General features: G+C 41.0%; 1 long non-coding RNA gene across 1 annotated transcript in view; it reads left to right on the top strand.

The window, feature by feature from the left end:
* The window catches only part of LOC142601190 (uncharacterized), a 195457-nt gene that overhangs the window by 34870 nt on the left and 135666 nt on the right, over positions 1–24921 (top strand). The gene's annotated exons all lie outside the window — the stretch shown is intronic.

Consider the following 24921-nt stretch of genomic DNA (forward strand, 5'->3'; position numbering starts at 1 on the left):
TGCAAAGCTCATCCTCATGTATTATCATGGTATTGATTAATGCTGTCAGCCAGGCTTGAATGTTGTACGCACAAATCTGTAGTACTTGAGTGTCTTTCTGAGGATGCACTTTGGTTTGTATATACAGTGCTTACCTTGTCAGTTTGCATAGGGGATAAGGAGAGCATCTCCTATAGCAGGAGCCACAAGGAACATCAGTGGCAGGGCTGGCCAAAACTTGTGCCCCTAAGAGCCAAATACCAAAGTCTTTGTATCGCTTTTGTACCTTTGTTGGGAGAGGGAGACATCAGAATCTTTTACAGACTTACCAGAAGCTTTAAGATTATTTTAGTGATTTGCACAAGCCTCATCCACAGTCAGAGATCTCTCATATTAAAAAAAAAAAACCCCACACAAAAACAAACAACAAACACAAAAAAACCTCCAACGTCCTGGTGTGAATTTAATATCTTTGCAGGTTTGATTCCATTTTTAAGGAGTCCACTGAGTACACAAAAATCAAAATTAAAGTTAGATCATATTCACTCAAGTCAATACAATGTTAATGAATTTAGAAGATACATAGCTTGAAAATTTCCTTAGGGCCAGCCAGCCAAACTCTGCCAATATATGCCAAAAGGTTAACAAAGGTATGGTAGCAATTACAGCAGGACTCTGAATGGAGTGAAATTTTTTGTATTAACTTCTGCTTTCTGTATCTTTCTTGAACAAAAACATAAAACCCAGGAAATGAATATTTTTCATGCTATGGCAGCGAGAATTTATGGATCCAATAATTTCTCAGATGCGACTTGAAAAATGTTTCTTTATCCAAAGGTTAACTCCTTTAGGAGTATAAACCTCTAAATTTTCTCACTTGCTCTATTAGTTGGTACAACTAGATTTGCCAGAGTTATAAATCTATCAGTTTTCTAGTCTATAACAGAATAATCCCTGAAATCTCATAGATATAAATGGAATTGCTAATTTTCAATAAATCTGCAGTAACAGGTAATAGTGTCATGGTCCCCAGTTCCAATCATTTTTGCAATAATAAATGAGACTATAGAAGACTCACTTTTGGCCATAAAATTTACTGTTCAGGGCACAGATTTTAACCCCCAAAGTACTTAACCAATTCCCCTCTCTTTGTTGTTGTCACTGTTGCACCATAGCATCTATTCCTGATGTAAGATCAGGGCCATTTTGGACCACACGTTATTTAGAGGATGATTTGGTGGGGAAATGGAGAGTGTTTTTCAAACATATATTTTCAGCCTGACAGTGTTCAGTCCAGAGGGGCAAATTCAGGCTATTTGTAAGAGCCCAGGGATTGATGCAATTCACCTGAAGCTTCCCCCCTCACCCAACCCCAAGGCTGGAATCTGACTTTGAGGTTAGAAAAGAGTGCCACAAAGGCCACTGTCCCTGCTGTGCTAAAGAAAACCAGCTCTGCTGCCCATGGAGATTTTGAAAGCTCATGCTCAGGTGCCTGTTGCTAAGGGCTCATGGGACTCCCAAATTCTCCTAAATGCTCCTAAAATGAGGCACAGCCGGCTCATTTTGCTGGCATTTTTTGCATTCCAGTCTGCAAAATCCTCTGGCTTCTTTGGGGTGTTACAAGTAGAGGCCGGGTTGATTTTGGGAGCATCGAATTCTATAGACAAATTAGCCTGATTCAGCACGACCTAAGAGTGCAACAGTCCAAACCTGTATCTTAGAAAGACTTGAACACTGGATTTAATAGTAACTTTAAGTTACTGGACTGCTCACAGTCATGTAGTTCACTAAATACCTTCATAGTTTATACCATCAAATACATGCATACATCTTTACAGAAACAAGGCCCAAAAGGGAACGGCTGGGAATGAATACAAGGGCCTGGAGAGCTGTAGTTACTTTGTCCAAGATGTTAAAAATGGCTCCAAGAGTAGAATACACATCTCTGGAGTCCCAGTTCAGGGATCTGCTGACACGGCTTGGGCTTTCAGTGCCAGCAAAATAACACTGAAAAATATTAAACATGTTAGAAACACGCTGAAAGAAAAAGTTATATTAACAAAAGATTTCTCTTTGAGCTGTATCGATTTTCAGCTCTGGGTGGAAGAAACTCTCTAGATAGACATTTAAACATATTATTGTCTTCTATTTACTCAGCAGATATACCTAACACGCTTTATGAGATGAGTTCAGGAGGGAAGAAGTCAATTAAAATTTGAAACTCGTGCAGTTAGAGAAGATTAAAATAACCCTATATTTGTTCCACTGAGCTCTAATGCGAACACCCAAACCACAAGAGCATCTGAACCTAGCTTTAAATCTTGAACACCACGTGCTTTCCCTGCCCGTGTTCTGTGAACTGGTTTAAGCTTAACAAAGTATATAAGCAAATTTCTTTTAGTTAAGACATGTTGTGAAGCTTATAGCTGTTCAGCAAGGGATAAATGGTCAATTAGGAGCCAGCTCAGGAGCTGATATCAATTAGAAGATGGAACCGTCAGAGGTAAGTAAAAAGTAAAATGGATATTCTGTTAAGAGTGTTTAGAAATAGGAAGCAAATGGGAAAATGGATGAGTTAAAAAGAGAAAGGAAAACAATCGGTAGTGAAAAAGCAGAAGTTAAAGACAACTACATTGAAGACACAACAAATTTCTTCGTTTCAGCCTTGGCTACAGAGCCTAGCGGGAAGCAGTCGCCTCAGGACTGCTGTGCTGGTTAACAAGGAGGGGTGCTATCCGAGGCGTTGCAGGGGAAGGTGCTGGAGGAAAGTGTTAGAGGAAGCAGCATGACATTGCCAGGCATAGAGGTGATTCAGTCAAGAGTCTGGAAGGAATTTAGGAATGCAGTAGCTGAGTCAACGTTGCATTTTACAGACTCATTACAACTCGTAAATATTTCAGAAAGCAGAGGATAACATGTCTCATATTCTAGCCAGTCACCTTTCAGTACCTTCTGCTTTGTTTGAAATGGTAATCCAAGCTGGAATATAGATGCATCTTGGGTAATGCTTTCCAGGAGGAACAAACCAGCCCACCTTCTGGAAACACAGCCTGGTGTCAGTGCTTCCTCTGAGAGTCTTTTAAGAAACTGTATCTGAACTTGCTTTTGTAAAACTTTTTTACAGTGTGCTTGTATAGTGCTGAAGTAAGCACGATAACTGATCTTCTCGTTCACACTCTCTGCCGTATCTGCACTTTCTGCATATGTAACAAGATTTGTTATTATGTTCTTGAAGTAATAGAGTGTGGCTTGTAAGATTTTGGCAATTGTGTACTTTGTTGTCTATTCCTGTTTGTTTCTGAAAGAAAGGGCAAGTGTTTGTGGAAATAGGTAGGATTCCCATTACTTTTTCTCATTATTTTGTGGACACATGTAAAAAAATTGCTCTGATTAATAGGCTGAAAATTTTAATAGAAGGATTTTCTGTCTAGCAGGCTTCCAAATCCTTCAGAACATCTTCTAGAAGCTGCTCCTCAAGATAATTTCATCATTTAAAAAAAAAAAAAAAAGGGAGAAAAAAGAAACAGATACATATGTCTTTTCACCTTCTATCCACCTGTTAAATAAACTTGTCATTTCTACAGCCAATTCAGGAAAGGAGTTATCAGATCCTTTCCTTGGAGACCTAAGTGTAACCCTGCAGGTCTCTGGGGTCAACCTCATACCTTCTCAGAAAAGCTCCCTGCACAATTTGATAGTCACGGCAGTCATTATCAACCAGCTTGGCATAGGCCTCTAGGGTTTTCCCATTGAGCAAGGTCTGAACTGTGCTGCCCATGCCTCCTCTCACCAATTATAAGTTCTGTACAGTTTTTTAAAAGACTGCAAAAACATATCAACATCATTCCCTTCCTTGTAATGAGGAAGCAATTTTACCTTATTATAACTGACTAAATATGCATGGGCTGACCCAGTAGGACCCTCATTCACCCTTATTCTTTCCCTCTGGAAATCATATTCCATTTTCATCGTTTCCATTTCAAATCTTTCTTCCTCCCCATCCTTTCTCTGCTCTCTCTCTTGATCCCATTCTTGTTCCATCTTTATCTTTCCCATGCTGAATTGTCACTCCTCACGCTCCTGCTCTCATTACAACTTCCTTTGTGTTTGATGCTAATTCATACCCGTTTGCAATTGCCTTCCTTTTTACCTTGTGCCTTTTTATCATCTGCAGTGGCTTAGCACCTATGCAGCATATTTAGTGTTCAGACTCCTGTGCATAGCTTCAATTAGTTGATAGGTGTCATTGATGCTGTTTCCTACCTCCTCCCTGCTGCTTCAAGACATTAAAGAACAAGCCACCTGGGAGGGAGAAAGCAGAGGGAGATGGGTGTCCCTGAGTGGCCGTGATATATGTCTGACTGTGCCCTTCAAGAGCGCTTGTACTCGGTAGTAACCATTGCTCAGCCCTTCCACCACACTCAGTCCTGTTTCCAGGGTCAGCCTGGGCACCTGGTTTGTGTACCCCCCAGCTCCCTAAACATAATTCCCACCTGAGTTCCTCTGAGACCTCCCAATGTGGACCAGAGTCCTTTTCATGGGTTTGTGCATAGCTCTGGCTCTGTCTGGAGACTACAGTCTGGACTGTGAGGAAATTTATAGCTTTGTGAAAATCACTTTTCAGCCTTCTTAGTAGCATCTGTTGAGATTGTTTAGCAGAGCATGTGGAAACCTGCTTTCTCAGTGACAAAATGCTGCACACTCTTCATGCCTATCATGCCTGAGGGCTTGGCATGAGAATGAGGTAGGTGATGCAGAATAACACAAGGAGGCTGCTAAATGCCTCAGAAAATCTATGCCCTGAAAGGCACCCTAGGCCTTAATGTCAAAGATAAGAGAAAATCTTGGGCACATCAAACCTGTGAATCCCAGTGACCACTGGAGGTAACTCCCAGCTGGTCTCTGGTTGGTCTTAGATTTACAGGAGTGAAAATAGCTTCAAGAGCTTTATCTGGGACAAACTGATAGTTAAATCAGTTGAGTATCTGACCCAGATAGCATCAAAGGGAAAGGGATAGATGGCTCTCAAAGCTGGCAAGCGCTCTTGGACCGACCACCAAGCATTCCCAACTGCCCGAATCCTGCAGACAGGGTGTGGTGTAAACTCAATACCCACAGGTGACAATAGGAAATAAAGAATTGCCAGAAGTGAGGAGTGGGGTAGACAGGTTATAAAGCCTTAAACTGAGGCAGCACTCCTACCGTACGACAGGCTGATTGCATTTAAACCATTCCTGCCAGGTATTCGTCCAATCTGTGTGTTACTTTCCTATGGACAGAAGATTCTTTGTTTTGGTTGACCAAAGTCTCTTCTTCTATATTTTATGCCCCATACGTGTGTCTAAGGGTGCACAGGTATTGCTCTCCTGTTGACATTTGAAAAATGTTGCTCTCCTTTCGATGTTTGAAAAATATGACAAGCGGTCGTATTTTTATATGCGCGAAAGATCTCTTATGATCTGTGACCTTTCTGCAGAAGGTGAGTAGCCCAACATACCTTGGCTGTAGGGGTGGGAGACAGGAAAATGCAGGTGGAGAGTGAAGGCATCCAGATACCTCTCTAATGTGACTGCAGTGAAAGGTGGAGTGAGCGCTCCCAGCTGGTCCTGGAGATGCACTGTGCAGGGAGAACAGCACCACGTTTTCTGCATGGCTTCTTGCGTGTAACCTCTGTCTTCAGCCTTCAACAAGGCATCTTGCTTGGAGGAGCTCAGGCTGAGAAAGGATCGACCTGGATATTTCCCTTTATTGATCTATACTCAGGTTCACACGTGCAGGGAAATTCTTTCTGTGCAAGCAAGCTGAACTAATAGAGCCAGTGGAGTGAGCATCTCTTAACAGCTTCTTATTATCATCTGTCTCTTCTTCAGATGCATTCTGGTGTGCTACACATTTAGCTCTGTCTGCTGGAGAAGTAACAAAGGTCAAATGAAGGTGAAAACACTTCATTCATAATTTTTATGAGTTATTCAGACCCACTGTATCGTTACCCCTTGGAAACATATGTTTTCTGATAGCAGCTTAGAAAATATTCAGCACACCTCGACAATCTCTCATAAGCAACACAGATCAGCTGTCACACTTTGTCATGTGGCATCAGGATGTGTAGTGCAGTGAATTCACTGTAGTGTGATATACTACAGCCATTCGAGATCCCATCCTGATAATTTCTGTGTCTCCAAATGTAATGGTACACGATGTGTCTTGCTAGAAGTCAGAAGTATTTTAGTATATCCCCATTTGAGTTACAATTTAAAGGGTTTCAGAGGAAATACTTGTCACCCCTCTCCTACTAGTTTAAGTGTCTCTGATATGAGTATGGTAAACATAACTTTTGATTAAATAGATGCCTCAGAAGGCATAGTATTTTACTGGCCCTTGGCTTAGGCTGATAAAGGTGAGTATTCTCAAAAATATTTTTTGCCCAGTGCTAGGATAGCTGTAGCTACCACCTTCAGGTTGAAGTTGGGGTTTCTATTAGGGAATCCCAGGGACTGTGCTACCGCAGAAGAAAGGCATTTGTGTGTACCTCTTCGCTGTTTGGTTGTGAGCCAGGGGAGAGGTAAGACCTCACCATTGTACTCTGGTCCCTGCAAAAGCATAAAGAACAAGAGACTATATTTCCCAGTAGGATTTTACTAGCTTCTCTACAGGAGAGTGGGAATACAGAGCAAGATCTGGATGTTTCCTCCTGCATTGCCCACCCACCCACAGAGCTACGTGGCACCTGGCCCTCAGCAGCCCGTTGGCCTAATTTGGGAGCGTTTCTACTTCGCCTGATGCATTTTCCTCAGAGGAAAGTGACTTCAAAACTGGGAGCCAGGCCTGACAGCTGATAATGTGAACTGTGGATTCATTTTAGACAGGATTCAGAGTAATTATGTTAATTATAACCTTTTTAAGCAATCCTGGGGATAGAAGGCAGAAGAAAACCAGACTGGTTCAGGCTGCCTCCTCCACCTTTGGTGAGCGGTTGCCACTCATGTTTGTGGTGCTGCAGTGTGAGCAATGAGGATAATGATTTTGCCAAGTAATCCTCTGGTTTGTGTTCTTTTAAAAAAAAAAAAAATGCCCATAACTATGTTTAAATTTATTCCATTTCCCAGAGAAGATTTTCACCATGGTATTTTGCAGCAGTTGGACAGGGACATTAACTAATATTTGAATTTCAGCTTGCAGGTAATTGGTGGGGTGTCTGACTCAGGCAGAGTTTGGTGGAATTATGTTAATGTGCAATAGTTGTGTGTTTGGATCAGAGTTGAGCCGCTGAAAGAGAAATCTCTTTAAAATTACGTGTAACCCAGACTATTATGCAAGGTTATCAACATCTCAGCTATCAGTAAAGTTAGACTGGATGGGGCACGTAAAGCCTGCATTCACGCCAGCTATCTCAATGGTACATTGCCACTCAGTTTGTTGGGAGCAAAATCAAGCCTTCATAATCCCAGGTCTGAATGTAAGGTTCACATATTTTAAATCTGGTTTCCTAAAACAAATCTACAAGTTGAATATGGCCCCAATACATCTTGAATGGTGCTGTCTGACAGGTCACAAACAGCCCCGAATCTTTCCCCGCAGTCGGGCATTCACTGTAGCATGGGTGAGCTGAAGGAACCATTTGTTAATTTTTTTGCCCCCACTATGTGAACATTGGAGGACCGTGGCTATAGGTGAAGTTATCCAGACTTCCAGGAAAATCCACCTTTATTCTAGCAATCACCACGATTTAGAAAAATGAAATGGTGAGAGTTTACTGCTTCATTTAAAAACATCTGTTTGGCAAGAAGAGTTTTATTATGGTTGAGCGAGCAGCAAAATCTTAAAGGACAGGGCTTTGCAGCTTCATCGTGCTGTGCTCCACGCTGAGTGTACCAGTCATCTGCTCTGCTTGCAAACTGAACAGGTGGGAGAGTGGCAATACCACATTTTTTTGGAATGGCCCAACGGCTTTTCTTGCGTTTCTTGCTAATTGCACCCTCTCAAATGCTGCAAAACTAGAAGACTAGAGGCTCTTCCCTCTCTTGCCCCATAAGGCTGGCCTTAAACATAATTCTTTTCCCATCTCTATGCCGTGCTGTGCCAACTCTGTGGGGCCCCACACATGCAAAGGTGCTTTGCTTTATGATGAACAGATTTCTGAACCTCAGCAACCTCTTGGTTTCCCAGTCTCCTGCTGAATGTTATGAGATTTGCAGAGCACCGAGCCAACATATAAGGTGCCATTACAGATTCTGAAGCGAGAAGAAAACCTTTCTAAGCCATCCATTGAAATGCTTAACTGCATCTGCTTTTCTACTACCACCTCATCAGTAGCAATTTGGAAACTGTAACCACAAAACAACTAGCAGGCCAAGTATGTAACCAGCACATCCAAATGATCTCAAACCCCTGGTTTCTATAGATTCTAATAGCCTAATAAATGGATTTTTGGTACTGAGCTAAGTACAGTCATATATAATTGCAGTTATTCTCACATTAAGCTGCAGGGAAGTGGCAAACCCAATTAGATTAAATCCTACCATGTCTCCTTGGGATTTGCAGTAGACATTTAAGCAGAGAGACATGTCACTTCCACAGACCAATTTGCTTGTACCTGTCTTCTTAGATTTATTGTGATTTGTCCTTGGTTTTGCGTATGTTTATTTGCAGAAGCCAGCTCCAGATGCAAAAGACGTCGGTGTAGCTTTGGAACATTATTTTTAATTAGCTGGGTTCAGTTTCCAGTAACATGCTTGAATTGCTTCTGGGCTACTAATGGACTGTAGAAAATAAATATTGTTGCTCTCGGATATTTTTTCTTTTTTTCTGGTTATGGTGCTAAGGAAAGAGGAAAACTTCCTGTGCTTTGGCATGGAGGCTTTACTTGCCATGAGCCTCACAACACGAGGCAACCAGTCAAGAGAGAAAGTTGCAGCTGAGTTTTCCTAATGAGTCTGTTGTTCTCTTTTGAAAAACCCACAGAGGAATCATAACTATACTGGAAAATATTACAGTAACTGCAGGGAAAAGATTAAATTTTTTTTGCTTCTTTCTGAATTTGATCTGAGTTGGACAAAGTTTGCCTGAATAGGCACCTGGCAGAAGCAGGGCATGATGCAGGTAACAAAATGTGGGTCTTAATTCCAAGGAAGAGGATTTGCTTCTCTCTGCCAGGCATAGTCCCTGTATTCACCTCTTCATTTGTATGAAGAAACAGCAAAACCTTTTATTCTCCTTTGTATTCTGTGCTTGTGTAAGTGACTGTACAATGAGAAACGCTGGGAAGGGCTCAGGATGAGATATGCAGAAAATTGCTTATTTATTTTGCAGGAAAACATTGCTCAAAAAATATTACCAGACTAAGACATATCATACAGGACATTTCTTCTTTCAAAGGAAGAGAACAATGCAGATTGACAACAAAGACCAGAGTTCAAAGTTTCTACAAGGCAAGGGCTGCCTACTGCTGACAAATCATATAGTTAAATTCAAAATGAGTGAACCTGAAGCTGTGCACTACTTGAAAGCACTGGGTTTAGGCTAAATCTCATTGTAAACAGCTTTTTCTACTGGGAGTGTAAACTGTCTTCCTCTGCCCACTCTTTCTTTGGCCGAGGAAGTAGGTGTTCCAGTGCACGTCCATCCACGAGGCATTTACATTTCACTGTGAGCGGTGAGTTTACGAAACTCGGGTACTGTCACTGGCATTATGCTTGGGACGAGGGTGGAAAGCTCTAGTCGGACCACAGCAGACTTCACTGGGCAGGCTGAGTTTACCTGGCTATTACCTGCAGTGATGGACAATACCAAAAACCCAGGAGAGGTGGGAAAGGGCAGGATTATTTGCTCATGTTGCACGGCTGAAGCGTGAGAAAGTGCTGCCGGAGCTCGGCGGAGAGGGGAGGAGGAATGGCAGTGGGGCTGCCATCTGCTGCTCGCAGGTAAAATAGCTGGGAATGAGGCTCGAGGAATACTTCCTTCTGAGTTTTTGTTGGGTTTGCGTGGGTTTTCTATGTATGTGTGTATGTATATCCATGGATGTCACATTGTATATGATGCATTTCGGGCAGTGCGTATCACGAGAGAGGCACAAAATAAGTAAAGGCAGAAAGGAAGCTGTGGGACAAGGGAGGAGCAAACGGAAATTCAGTGTCTCATGACCCTGTTTGTTCATTCCAAATATACTGAACATGTTTGATTTCTAATGCACCCCTTAAATATTTTCCTGATTCCTCTACTGGTTGTATTGGAGGCCAGAGAGTGGGGAATGTACCTGTCACGCTTACATCCACATCTGCCTTACTGCTGCCATCAGAGCCCATGGCGGCATCACTGCATTTGCAGTCCTGTGGCAGGAGAAACTTATCCCTGAAACTGTGGCCTACATCACGTGCCATGCAAGGAGATTTTATTTTGGTTCTCACCAGTACTTATGCTCCAGGTTAGTGCCAACTGCTCGTGGCCATCTTTGCTATCAGGAAGCCAGAGAAAAGGATGTATCATTTGGAGGACTTCCTCTCAGGACAGGTGACAGTTTTGCTCTGTGTCATTTTCACATTTCTGGAGAGTTCAAAATTAGTCCAGCCATAGGAAGCAAGTTCTGGTTTTACTGGAGATGAACGTGAACAGTTTTGCCTCAGGGGAGGGATGGATACCCTCACCTAATTTAAAGCACAAGCTGATAAGTGCTTTAAATAAGAATGCACAGGGCAGTATGCACTCATAGGACGGTAGACTCTCAAGGGGACAGGAGCACTCAAGGGCAAGATCTGGCAGGCTCACAGCATGAGCTCATGGTCCCGGCACGGCTGGTGAACTGCCTCGCACTCGCGGAGCAAGAGGGAGTCCCATGAGCTTTGTGGGAGCCAGGCACTGCTGAGAGACAGACACGTACTCAGGAATAACTTCCCACACAACTATCAAAGATTGCTTCTGCAGGTACGTTAGTAGAAATTGGCTATGGACGATACTTGCCACAGCAAGAACGTGTTATTTTGTGAATTTGTTTATTTTTAGTTGCACATTAATTGTGGATGTGTGATCCAAAACCCACACAAGAACTTGGAAAGACTTTCCATTGACTTGATGGGAGGACTGGACAAGAGGAATACAGTTTTAAGATTACAAAGGACCATGAGACTATTCCCACAGCAACCCAAAGCAAAGCCAATAATTTGAATCAGATCTGTAAGAGATTTGTGATGCCCTATATATAATATGTTTTGGATTCCTAACATCTGTCATCTTTAGTACTAACTTGTAAATGTAAATTTTAAATATTTTCGGTCCTTGGCCCTGTCAAGTAATGGAGTCTCTGTGGGACACATCCATCCAGTACACATCCATCTATTTCTCCAAACTGACTGGAAGCTGTGGTGAACTTCAAATAAAAAAGCCGTGCGATGAACACAAGTGATATGGACAATAATCCTGGCAATTATGGCCCTGTATAGAGGTTATAGTGACAATTATCTGTAAGATTTGACAAACTACCCTTCTTTCTCTTTTTGTCTGGTCATGTCAGTGGTTATTTAGATACCAATCACAGCGAGACTGCAGGAACACAATTCCATTGTTATTTATATCTGTCTTGCAAGCTACTGGGACCAATATGATGGCTTGGAAAACAAGTCAGAAGGTATTTATTCAATAGTCTGTTCCATTGATTATTATCAAACAACAACTCATAATTTTGCACAGTGAGAACTTTATGACTGCAGTGATCTGAAGCATGTCTCTGTGCTTAGAAACCAAGCTGCTTATTTAATTAAGTGCTTCTGGCTCTTTGGATTTAATAATTCTAATTAAATTGTTATGATTATGACTTGCATTTGGATTATGCCCACAGTCTCAATTAAGACTATGAGAGGACCTCATAAGCACATGGAAGGACACATTGCCTTCCTCAAAGTGATTTGGAATATGGGATTGGGAAGGACCTGGGGGGGGTGGGGGGGGGTGGGGAGGGTGTGTGTCATCAAATCCAGTGTCCTGGATATTTCAGGGACCGTGCTGAATAAAGCAAAACAGGACAGTCTCATTTACCACAAGAAATGATAGATAGGAAGGGTGGAGTAAACACGCTCTGTTCAGGCCAGCTTCGTGTATACATTGATACTTCTCTGTCCTCAGAAGTTTTTTAAAGGAATATCTATAAAAGCATTCTGATTTGCTTTTTTTCCAAACAGTGCTGAGCTCAAGCACCTTCTGTCTGTCACCTTGTGGCTGCTTAGTATTTGTGAAAAGACATGTGGCTGCCTCAGTCAAGAGCTAAGCATTCAGTTTTAGACATCTGCGTTCAAAAATTGCTGTACGACTTGGAGCATTATCTTTAAATGTATTAATGAAACTGTTGCTAGCTGTGTTTTGAGAATCCACCATGACTGAGAAACTGGTGTCTTTGAGTGACAATTATCAGCTGCTATCTCACTCTGGCCAGGCAGTTGTTAGGTTTTAAACCCATATACATCTGTTCTTCGTACTAAAATAATCACCTGTTGTTTTTATGTTAATAGCCTTGCCTCCAGGAGGCTAGCTGGACAGCTTCTCCAGAGACTGAGAGATCTCACCCCTTCTGCCTCTATTGAGTGCAGAGGCAGACTGAATTTATGGGAGATAGGAACTGAATGTTCAAAAGGGAAAACCAGGTGAGACAAAGGTTGTTGTTTGAATTGCTGGGGGAGAGAGAAAAACCTTTTCTGTACTTCCAGCAAGAGGCAGGCGATTACACAACTAGGAGCTGAAGTTGTAGAAACTCTGGATGTAAAATAATCACGTTTGGATAAGGCAAATACAAACAGCAATTGGATATGATAGACCACTGAGCGTATTTGTTTTTTCATAGCCATCAGTATGATGAGCAGAGTAAAATGCACTTGACATTTCCAGTCATACCACTTCAGAGCATCACAACTAGAAATCTGTTATTTTTCTTACTCTGAGAGGGCCACATGCTTTATCTAAGATCCTATTGTCCTTCTTGACTCCACTCAGAAGATGGGAATGTGTGCTAATGGTTGGAAGGGGCGGTGTGACTTGTCCGTAAGAAAGCAGCAGCAGAACTGAACATCATAAACTGTCTCCTGTCATTAGAAATGTGGGTAGAAATGTGGCTGTCAGTCTGGTGTGGAGATCTGACTAGTTCAAAATAGGTAACTCATCAAATCTAGTTTCTTTTCACAAACTTGTTCTTTAATGGAATACAAGAACAATTTATTTTTCTAGGCCCTTGCTTCAGCCAGTCACTCGAAAAATAGCAACGTTAGTGCACTGGAGAGGAGGTCAAGAGCTGTGTTTGATCAATGCACTGTTATGCATTGTTGTGTATCGATCCATCCTCAAGCACCATACCTTGTCAAATGCCTTTTGAAGAGCAAGGAGACAAAAGAGATCCCCATGCCTGGCTCCATGGGAAGGACCTCAGGTGGTACACCATTGCCCAGTGCTGTCCTTGCTGGGTCAGGATCCTGCAATGAATCACAGCAGACCTTATGACTGGTGATGCCAGAGGCTGCTGAGCCCTCGCTTTCTTCAGCAGAGGAGCATTTTTCTGTAGCAATTGCTAGGGACATTTCTTCAGCTACCAAAATCAGAAGGATCTCTCTTCCTGGCTAGTTATGTATATTGAGTGACTCTGGCACAGAAACTCTGCAGGATTGTAGAGGATGTCCCATCTTTGGATTCTTGATCACCTTTTTTCCTGAAAATTAAGTTCAGCACAGGTATTACTATTACTAAAAATTAGGACTATTACTGATCAAGGCTTCTTTCCAATGTGAACAGTGTCTGGTTGAAATTGTAGCGATTTTGCTAGCCATGAGAAAGTTTTACTCATCATTTGGGCAACGTGCTCTAGGTGGCCCTGCTTGAGCAGCGGGGTTGGAGAAGATGACCTCCAGAGGTCCCTGCCAACCTAACCATTCTGTGATTCTGTGATCTCCATCATCCCCACTGGACTTAGAGTCCATAAAAAGCCTCTCTCACTCTTTGAATGAAGTCCTAATAGACCAGTCAATAAAGAGTTTATTCTCTGCCCTCTGCTTTGATACCCTTGCCTAAAAAGCAGAGGCTATTCTCTGCAAAGCTGCACTGAAAACTGTGTCTTACCATTGCAAAAAATAATTCTCTTATTCAGTCTGCAGGACTAATCACAATTCAGACTACTGTGGTCCCTCTGGGAGTTTGTGGTGATGATGGTAGTGACAACACAACAGCGGTCAGAATTTTGTACTTCCAAATGCAAACTCCTTTCCCATTTAGAAGGCAAAGGAGTCTGTGTTTGGCACTCTGGTGGTCGCACCTAATGCAGAAACAGTAAGGGACAGCTGCCCTCATGAAACTGAATTTACATTCCTGCATTTGTGAGTTGGTGGGTTAATCTTTTTCCTAATATTTTTTGTCCTAGGTTATTGTACATCTTTTCCTGTTTGACACTGCTGTCTTAAATTACCTCCCAAGTTGTATCTCCACAGGCTTTTTCAGTTTGCAGTTCTGCATTGATTCAGATACAGCAGTTTTCAGTGTTTTGCAATCTTTCTGCCCATGTCAGAATAGGAAACAAAATGCTGGTTTGAGCACTCTGCACTAATCCATTACCCTGTCTGAGGCTGACAGCGTGTTCAAAGGAAATAATTTCCCCTGCTCTATGAAAGATAGAATCTTTTCAAACTTTATTTTGTGTCTGTCACTAAGTTCAGCAATACTTTTTTGATAGGAGTATGAACTACAAGTGGTAAAGCTGATAAAAGCCATGCCAGCCCTGAGAAGAAAAATCAGATGTAGGGGTAGGGATTTGAAGATGCCATCTAGAAATATAGCCAGGTGATGTTTGACCCTTGAATTTTTGCATACGGAACTCATCTTTTTTATGCTTTAATTCTGCAGAGGTATGCTGGAAAGAGAGGGAAGCTGATGGTCATGACAGATGACCCCTATAGCTCTGACTGATGAGGTTTTTCTTTAAAGAGACAACAGATTTTTCCAAGTGCTTTCCCGAGATAAGCCTCTAATGACAGTGCTGGGAACTGTCTGGTACGAAGACCACACAAATCTTTCTTAGAAACTGCCATTTGCCAGATTTTTATGGCTGTTTATGTACCTTTGCCAAAGGATTGCTTAAGATCTAGGAGTGTATAAAGCAGATGCCAGGATATACATTGTATAATTTAGGAATTGCATATTTATTTATACTGCTAAGAAATTTTAATATCTACAGGGGAGTTGATTATTTTACAAAACTTCATTTTATGAATTTATTGCAATCATGAGATATTATTTAGGATTCCTACAAGGTGGATGCAGGAATACTCATTTTATGCTTTTTGTATATAGAAATGAATTCTTGATTTGAATAAAAACAGCTGCAGAACTGACACCAATACATACATACTTATTTCACCTATCTGCTGTGCCAAATTCTTTATGTTCTTTTTTTGTGAAGACCTATAATCTTGTCAACTTGACGCAGCGGCAAGAGGTCTCACTGCCAGCACGCCTGTACCCTGTGTCTTGCTTACTCTCACTAGTATCCCATTTTTTTTCCTCACTCTCCTGGTGTGTTTTCAGTAGCTCCTTTAGTACATACTTTGGCAAAGCTTCCTCATCCTCCCCTTGGTTTTCTTGGGAAGTTTACATAAATTGGGTTTTTTTCACTTCTTTCCCTCCTCGGCCTCTTCTGTATTTCTGATCCTGCTCTGGTACAGCCTTCAGTTTCCATCCACACATATAAATAAATTTTCTTTGTTACAATTTCCTGTCCCCAGTTCTGCAGTACTCTTCCCTCTGACTCAAACACATGAGGTTTCTCCCAGTTGATATTAATCCTGACCCGCAAAGTTTGTCTCTGAGCCTGTCACTTGGACCATTTCATTCTATTTTACATATTTCCTCTGCGAGCTTATTTTCTCAAGTCAAACATAAAGCCCTTTCTCGAGTACCATGATGCTTCTTTGACTCTGTCCTTCATTCATAAAAGACTGACTACCACTGCCAATACACTGTGAAACCCAGTCAAATTTTCAAATAACTTATGCTTTTTTCGTCCTGTTACTGATTCCAAAGAGAATATGTATATATTGTGCTTGTTTCATCAGCACGGTTCACGTATATGTTTATACAGTTCATAATATATGTATATAATAGGTGCTTGTTATATCAGCACAGTTCAAGTACAGTACTATAGCATCACATGTGTGGTTGAGAAATGCTTTCTCCATAAGAGCCACCTAAGTTCTTTTTAACATACATGTAATGGCTGGCAACATTTGAAGACTTTTCTGCAGATTAAGTGTAGAAAACTCTGGAGAGTACCATGGACATCCATGGGGGCAATTTCCCCTGACTGTCATTAGCTTTGCACTAAGATTCGCTTCTTGTGAGGTCACACTTGAGATCATTCACTTTCCTCCCTAAATTGTTGACTGCTTTAAATATTATGGCAATCAGAGACCACTAGAGGACTCTGTTTTCCATCATATTAAGTAATACTCTGCAATCTGTTTTTGCTGGTTTGTAATTTTTAGGCATATTTTACAAAGTATAAAAATATACTCGTTTACACAAATATACTCATTTACAGAGTAACCAGGTAGGCATTGGCCATTCAACAATCAGAAGTGCAGTCCGAATGATGATGAAATCTCTATGGAAAATGTGATCTGGGGTCTGCTGCTTTTTAAACAAAAATAATGTATAGGCAAATCTGTCCAACTCTCTGTATGAATGTTTGATGTAATATTACAATCCAGTCTTCAGTTCTGGCCTGCACGATTACTTGATGGTTGTCTCTCAAAATACCCAACTGAAGTAAACAAGAAAGTTTGAGAAGCTTTCAAGGTTTAATGATTTTTAAAACCTTTCCCTCATCTTTCTTTTTTGAGTCTTATAAAAAACTTTGCCATCTGGAAAGGTGCATTGGATTTCAATCCTTTCCAAAGAGAAGCGATCGCTTTTCAAGATAAGGAGATCCTTGCTGTTATTTTGAAGGAAAGGAGCAAAAATAAAGCAGATTATGTCTCTGTGTTGTCTTTGGGCAGACATCAGAAATAATTGCAATTCAGAGCCCTTATTTGTTTTTTTCCCAGAATGTTTTTTACAAGAATAATAAGAGATTCTTATGTCAATCACTGTTACTCTGTACCCAGCAGCTGGTTGGCCACTGCCCACCCAGCGATGAAAAATGTCTGTCTAATTGCAGTCAAGTGAAAACTGCCAGAGGATATCTGGCCCTCTGTTTGATTTCAGTTGCAACGCAGCCCATCAGAGACAGCCAAAGCAACTTAGGCATTCATGTAGGATTTGCAGTTCATCAGTGCAAAAGAATGAAGATAACTGGATAGAAAATAACCAAAGTGCCCCACGGGTTCATGAGTCTAACAGGGAGTGCTTGGAATTTGCTCAAGTGAGCACAAGAAGAAAGCCCCCAGAAAACCTCCTGCTAATGGGTGGTTTTATTTTATAATCAAATGACATGTTGGAATGTTGTAGTCTTATGAACTTACTTTTTTTTTATAAAAAAGAAGATACTTTGCATTTTAAGAACGTTTCAGCATTGTCTCCTTCATGCAAGTAGAGATCGTCTTCAAACAAAAAAATGAGAATAGGGTGGCAATAGCCACTGCTCTTCGGAGGAACAAATGATGCGTGTAGGGAAACTGTTCTTTAGTGGCTTAGATTATAGGTGATGCACTAAAGTTTGCTTGCTTGTTTGTTTGGAGTTTGCTTAGTCTTTTACCTCTAGCCTACAATTTTGGAAAGCAATTTAAAAATTATTTCAGTAGGAACAATTTTGATAGCTATTGATGCAGTGTTTTGATATCTTTCATAAAATCAGGCAGTTCTGAAGCCTGTGGAAAAAAAAGGAAAAACTGTGAACTGCTGAAACATTTTTCTTAGATTTTTATGATTAGTAATTTTTATAAGCTTTTCCTGAACTTACTGGAATTCTGTGATTAGTTGTCATCTTGTACAGAAGAAAGGCACAAGAAAACCAACCAAACAAAACCCTTTGAAATTCAATTTTGAGTATTGAAAGCACTGAATTTGATGCTTTCTTTGGTTTTAGAGATGGAGTACAGTTATTATAGCTCATACTACGTCATTTTCTACTGACATTTCTTGATGATAACTTGTGCTTATCCTATTTCTTTCATTGAGAATGTATTTTTATATTTTTCTGGACACATTGCATCGACTGCCTTTGAAGTCTGTAGTGAAATAGAAAAGAATCTTTTCTTTTCTTACATTTCTGATCCCTGTTTTGTTTAGCATAATCTAAGAACGCATAAAGGCACCCAGTGACTACATTTCTATGCAGCTCGTGTAGATGTGCCAGTTAAGAATCAAAGCTCCACGGAAGTGCTGAAAAGCCCCTTAGCTGGGACTTTGTGACCATAAGCGGTGACTGACCCGTGCGTCACCTGCTATTAGAAAGTTATCTGGGGAAGAGTCAAAATAAAGAATGTGACTGCAGCTAAAATCTTACACCACAAGTGACTTCACTTGGTGTGGGCACAGGAAAGACTGTCCCTCACTGACAAATCTGCACTTTGAAAAATACGTTTTGGAGAACGCGCTTTGCTTATGTGAAATAAAAGGCACAATGTGGGTTAGAAGGATCATGTTCACCGTGTAGTTATCATCAGGCTTCTCCACTGAATTCAGGTTTGTTTGTGACTGTTGTGAATATATAGTGAAAGATGAATATAGGGTAAAATACATACAACCATGTAAAATTTTATGTATGGAGGAGTTTAGTTAATTAAAGCAACAGCCCAGTAAGGAGTTCTTTATGCCAATTGTGGAGTATTTGGAGATCTCCAATGGAGGCCAGAGGCTGCTGTAGGAGAGCAGCTTTTCATCTCAAAGTATCTCTCCCTGTAAAAAATCCACCTTAGCTACAGCACGCTTTGGAAGTTCTCGTTGGAAAAAAAAAAGTGAAAGGCTTGTCTTGTTTTGGGAATATACATAAAAAGTTTAAACGTGATTTTGCTGCAAGTAGGTCTGACCATAGAGAACTATTCAACTAGATTCATGTGGTGTGAATTATACATCAGAACTGTCAGTGTTCCTAACACAAGTTTATGGTAAGAATTTTAGCAGCTGCTGATGGTGAGCATCAAACCTCACCATTTCCTCAGTGCATAACGTATCTCCGCATATCTATATCTACATTTGTATGTCTCTACCTTTATAGAGCAGTGCTATCTCATGCTATTCTGCTGTGGTGGTCACCCTTTCACAGGGATTCAAAGAGGGTGGGAACTTCTTTCAAGAAAGAAATGACAGCACTTGTCCAGAAATTTCCAAGGAAAAAAAAAATTGACCAATGAATTTCAGACATTTCACGCTGAGCTTTAAAAATGAAAATTTCTTGACACAGGCAGTGCGACCTTATGTCAAAGCAGCCAGCATCATCTTAAAAAGATCTATTCAACTAAAAACCTAGAAAACATTGTTTTCTACATGCCCATCCTCCTGTACAAGGTATAGAATTTAAATTGGAACAGTGTCTGTCTTAATCATTCTAGTTAAAAAAATTTTTTTTCTCTATTCTCCATTTGAACCTTAGGACTGTAATTTGGCATAAACTGTCTGTAAAATACAGCATCTGTAGCTTGCATTTGGCCTGCATGTTGGACGTTGGCAGGGCCAGAGCAGGCCAAGGCAGCTTTCAGATCAGAATCAGTCCTAAGGGATGTGGACGTACGTGAGAAGCTTACATTACAACATATATTGTGTGAAGCAAAGGCCTTCAAATCACGAAAACAATTGACTGTGTGCTTAGATGTAAGAACATTTTGAAACCAGCTGAGAGCAGGATTCCTGGGGAAAGGCCAACCCAATGCTTTGAAACCATTGTAGGCACCTTGGTCCTGTGTAAGAACAAAGTGCAGTAACTGCTGTTAAATCTATGGATTCCTGACATACTATTTCTATATAGTACTCTGTGAGGGGGAAGTTAGATCATCTGGCTGGCAAAGACGTTTTGCCATCTTCTTCTTCCTGCCCTGGCAGCCTCCAGTGACTACCCTTCGCACTTCTCCAACCGGCTGTTTGCACCTCCCCGATGGAGGTCAGTTCTGACTTCAAAAGAACATATTTAAGTGCATTCTTGAATCAGAGGCAATATTTGTGACTAGATCAGTGTAATAAGGATTTATGGAAGATGTGAAAACTACTCAGTGATCCACGATACTTGGCGGCCTGTCTTTGATATCATAGTTGGCAGGAGAAGTAACAATTCTGTTTTGCAACAACTTTCATGATTTCCAGAATTATTTTTATTTCAGACTAAAATAAAAACAAGGCTATTCTTTTTTTAAATAGTGACATGAAACTATCTGAGTTTCTTTGAATCAAAAATATCAAGCCTACTCTATCTAGAAGGGAGTTTGGTGTGAACCCATCAAAATGTTAACATCTATAGTCCCTGTAAAATCTCTCAGCTTTCATGAAACGGTGTTTCACTGAAAGACAGTGATAAAGTGAATCCAGTCATCTCATGCTGATAAAGGTTTTTTTGTACACTTTGCTGGGGTTTAATATTATGCTAAATTGAAGCACGTGGTTAATTATGGTCTAAACAGGCTTATTTTCTAAAGGGCTACTTCATGGCATCCTCTGAGTCTTGGTTTGCCTCCCATCGTTTTGCCTTTGCGTCTCCTTGTTTTGTAACTTCCTTGGGGAGTGGAACGTATTTGTTTAGCGGTTTCTCCTGCGCATGCTACAGCATGGTGAAATCACCATGAAAGCTACTCCCACATGCTGCGAATGTGACTGACAGCAATTACTTGATTGCCTAATAAATTGCCCAGCACCACAGCAGAAGGGCTTGTTTTAATTTACATGCATTGCTCCTTCAGGTGGGAAATTCAAAAATTCTCGGTGTTGTATCTGAGTGTTTGCCAGCTTCCTCTTTATGGCTGATTATATTATGGGAGATTACAGCAAGTGCTGGCCCAGGTTTAAATGGGAAGATTTGTGATTCAGGCCTACCATCAGATGCTCATTTGACAAGCTGCTGTGTCAGCAACTGGACACCGTAATGCCATGAATTGGCACCATTCTGGCACAGCAAAAACTACTCTTTGCTGAAACCTGTTTGAGCTGTGGTACTTGCACAGAGATGGAGCGGTAGATGACTTAACTGGGATCATACTTTTGCACAGGAGGAAAGTTGTCCAGCCCTTGATCTCCCCTAATGATACAGCGGGATACCTAGGGAAAATCTGAGACAATTTAATTAAAAAATGGGGACAATGAGCCAGAGCTGCCATTGGATTGTATTAGGGGAATCTGAAATGCATAACTCACCACACATCAGTTACGGACTGCGCTATGAGCTCACTCTTTGCCCTAAATGATGCAGTTGTGAAGTGCCTGCGAGCAGCTGCCTTTTGTTATCACTTGAAATCAACTGCAGCACTGGTTGCAGAGAATATGTTTCCTGCATCATTACGTAGTCCCCATCTTGTTAACAGCCAGGAAAAATGGCTTTAGGAGCGTGCTGTCAAAGGGAGTGTCAGGAGGAACTTAGCCAAAGAAGAGTGCAGATTTTAATAGCAGTCACGCAGTTAATCCAAGCTGACCACCTTCACAAATTTGCACTTGATGTTTAAACATTAGATGTTTTCTTATGCTTTACAGCAGATATGTTGTCCTTCTCATTTTTAAACAGGGTTGGAAAGTGCTTTACAATACTGAATGTTTTGTTCTTGGAGCATTATTATGATTTCAGTGGGGTTCATCAGCTTGGACGCGGCATCATGCTTCAATGTGTGGGCTTGTGTGCGTCGATGCTGTGCTCCTTTGCTGTGGTTCTCTGGTTACTATAAGTGGAGAAAAGACTCTTTGTGCCTGACTTCATCCACTGATAGAGATATTACTATTATTAATCTCCCATCACCTTGTGTAGGGACAGAAAGAGCTTCTTAGGTTATCGACTTTCATTCCCTGCCTTTGCAGGCACCACATGGTGGGAGCCATTCATGCATCGTTCAGACTCCGCTTGCGTTCCAATTTTACTTTCCTGACCATTATTTATCTCATATTTCACTTTTGTTCTTGGTCTCAGTACAGCGCTCAGCCTTTTGATCAATTCCCCAGTGCCGCTAGGTTGAGATGCACACATTTAGTCAGTGGTATTTCCAGAATCAGAAGACAAGTTTTTTCTTGAAAATTATAGTATCTGTGGCCTTGCCATCAGTAATGACTGAAACTGAGCTACTCATACCCCACTGAATCACGCTGACACTAAGATAATTATATTTGCATTATACTCTCAGTGTCTCTGTATGTCAGTGTTGTAGACTGAAATGAAATAAAAAAATCATGGGGCAGTTCAAAGCAATTAAAGTGTAAGGGCCCTGGCTCAGCTTTCAAAACATACCTATATGTTTATCTTCCCTCCAGCATAAATCAGCTCTGGCTTGCCGAGCTGCGCTAGGTGAGGAATGTCTCTTAACAGGGACTCTTGCAGTCCTGGCGTGTTTATTTAACCTGGCAAAAGAAATCCTTGTATTTTTACGTATAAGAATCTCATCATTCACGTGGTTTCCCTATCTTGACTTAGCAATCCATAAACATTAATAGAGATTTCTCTTCACTGCATTACTGCAATATAAAGAACATTCTGCCTTGAGAGGGCAAGTGAGCAGATTAAGAAACTTGCCCACGTTACACAGGATATCTTTATTTGTGTAAAATTCAACAATGTGCTTGCTTGTACCTTTTCCCACAGGGATAATCACAAGATTGGGAGGAACCCTTTCTGCTTTTTGGGCAGCTGCAGGCACATGAAGTTTACTTTTCTCTTGCCTTTTCATATTCAATGATCTATTAATCATTTAGCGCAATGCTGCTGCTTCTCTTACACGTCCCTTTTCCAGTGGCATAGAAGGCAACGGTGGGAAAGAAGGTGAGCTTTATAGTGTTGCAAGAAAAAAGATCTGTTAGATCTATTCTTTTCAAATACACCAATAGGTCAGTTTACTCTCCAAGAAATAATCGGCCTCAGCACTGCAGGGAAATCCACAATCCAGAGTTTCAACCTACGTAGGCTGCTGCTGTGGCCTGCTTTCAATAAATAAAGTATTTTCAGGTTTCAAGTCTATTTTAAACAACTTGCATGAGGGAGCCTTCAGTTTATTGAGCTCACTTTTTTGCTTTCAGGAGAAGTGAAGCTTGAAAGCGTGTTGGTTGTAGCTGAGAAAGTACTTAAGGGGAGGCTTACAGCAGGCGTGGGTGCCCAGAGATGTCACTATATGGAAAAGGTCCTGGGAAAGGCTCTGGAAAAAATAATAGAGAAGTCAGTAGATTCAAGTTGTAGGAACTGGAAAAAATAGAGGGTTTTGGACACTAGGAGAGCTTAAAAGCTACAAGTGCAATTCAACCATGAACTGTTGCTTTTAACTCCATTTAGCGAAGCCTCACGCTCTGTGCTCTGACACTCTCCTCCTGTACCATGGCCAGGGTGCATCAAATCACGGCAGTTTACACAGTCCCAAAGCAGACTGCCCTTGAACACGAGTGAGAAATGGGAAGGTCTCCGGTAGAAGATATGATAATGTGGGCAAGAACAAGGGAACTGCTTGTTTACACAGACATTGTACAAGAGTAGATTGAATATGCGTTGGATTTCTAAACATTGCAAAAAGGGAGGCTAAATCAGAATATCATGGGCTCGGATGGTAAAATTTGCAGCTGACATGAGGAAGTGGGTGAGTGTCTCCAGGTTCCTTCTAGAAATGTTATCCAGTCAGTGATTTTCCACTTTCCCTGGAGCGTAGGGCAATTTAACAGCAACTTTGTATATAATCTCTTTGAAAACTGTGGGGAGAAGCTAGTTCATTTTAGAGAAGAGCTCCAGATGAAATTTCAATGAATGTTGGAAAATTCTGAAAGCTTTTTAATAAATTCAGAAATGGGCATGATTCTATCTCATACACAACTGTGAATCAATATATTCCCGTGTATTTATTCCTTATTAGTTCTCTTTGAGGTTAGATCTTAATCAGGCTCTTCAAGACTAATCCAAGCATGCAAATAATAATGGACAAATGAACTAATATCTTTTGTTTAATATTTTGGGCAAATTCGGTATGTCAATGTCAGTGTCAGCTAGTAACTACTTGTCTTTCCATACAGACATTTTAGGTAGCTGAAGGATACAGCTTTCTTGGATAACAGAAGGGGGCAGCGATGCTTCATTTTTTGGAACTAGACCCACCAGCTAACAAGAGCTTTCGTTCTACTTAATGCAGAAATAGAAATGCCCCAAATTAGCTATTGCAATCTTGCTCCTCATGTTACAATCATGCTTCCTACTTGTTATTTTATTTTCAAGAAAATAAGTTCCATGTTGGAGGAAGCATTAATGGCAGTGGATTGCACAGAGCACTTCTGCCACCTGCCTGAGACCTTTCTGGCTCAAAGGGCAAATTCACAGCAATATTTCAAACTATACATAAAAATGCTAACTACCTGTTATCTGCTGGTTTCACCGTGCAGTTTGTTTGGCCTCAGACCTTCTGACATTACAGCTTGTCAATGACGTTTTGTGATTCCCATTCATAACGGTCTGCCTTCCTGCTGCAACCCGGGGAAGATGAAATAAAATGAGAGATCATTACAAAAATGAGCATATGTACATACCAGACAGGCTTCTATTCTAAGAACGTCTTGCATCATCAAGACATCAAATACCAGATTTGATGCACTGTGTCATCTTAAGTTAGCTCACACATGCAAATCGATGACAAGACATTTTCATTTTAAAGTTGCACGCTGTATTTTTATATGGCTCTTGCCGGGCACAGTGCACAGGATGGACAATGCCACCGAGTGGTTTCCCTAGAATACATACATTTCTTTTAATTGTTTTCTCTACCTGACTTAAACTAATAACAGCAAATAGGTGTAGCACGAAGGGTGATAATCATGAAAGCAATGTCAGCATCTTGTGTC

Source organism: Balearica regulorum, chromosome 3, assembly GCF_011004875.1.
Source record: "Balearica regulorum gibbericeps isolate bBalReg1 chromosome 3, bBalReg1.pri, whole genome shotgun sequence".
In the NCBI taxonomy this organism is placed as follows: Eukaryota; Metazoa; Chordata; class Aves; order Gruiformes; family Gruidae; genus Balearica; species Balearica regulorum.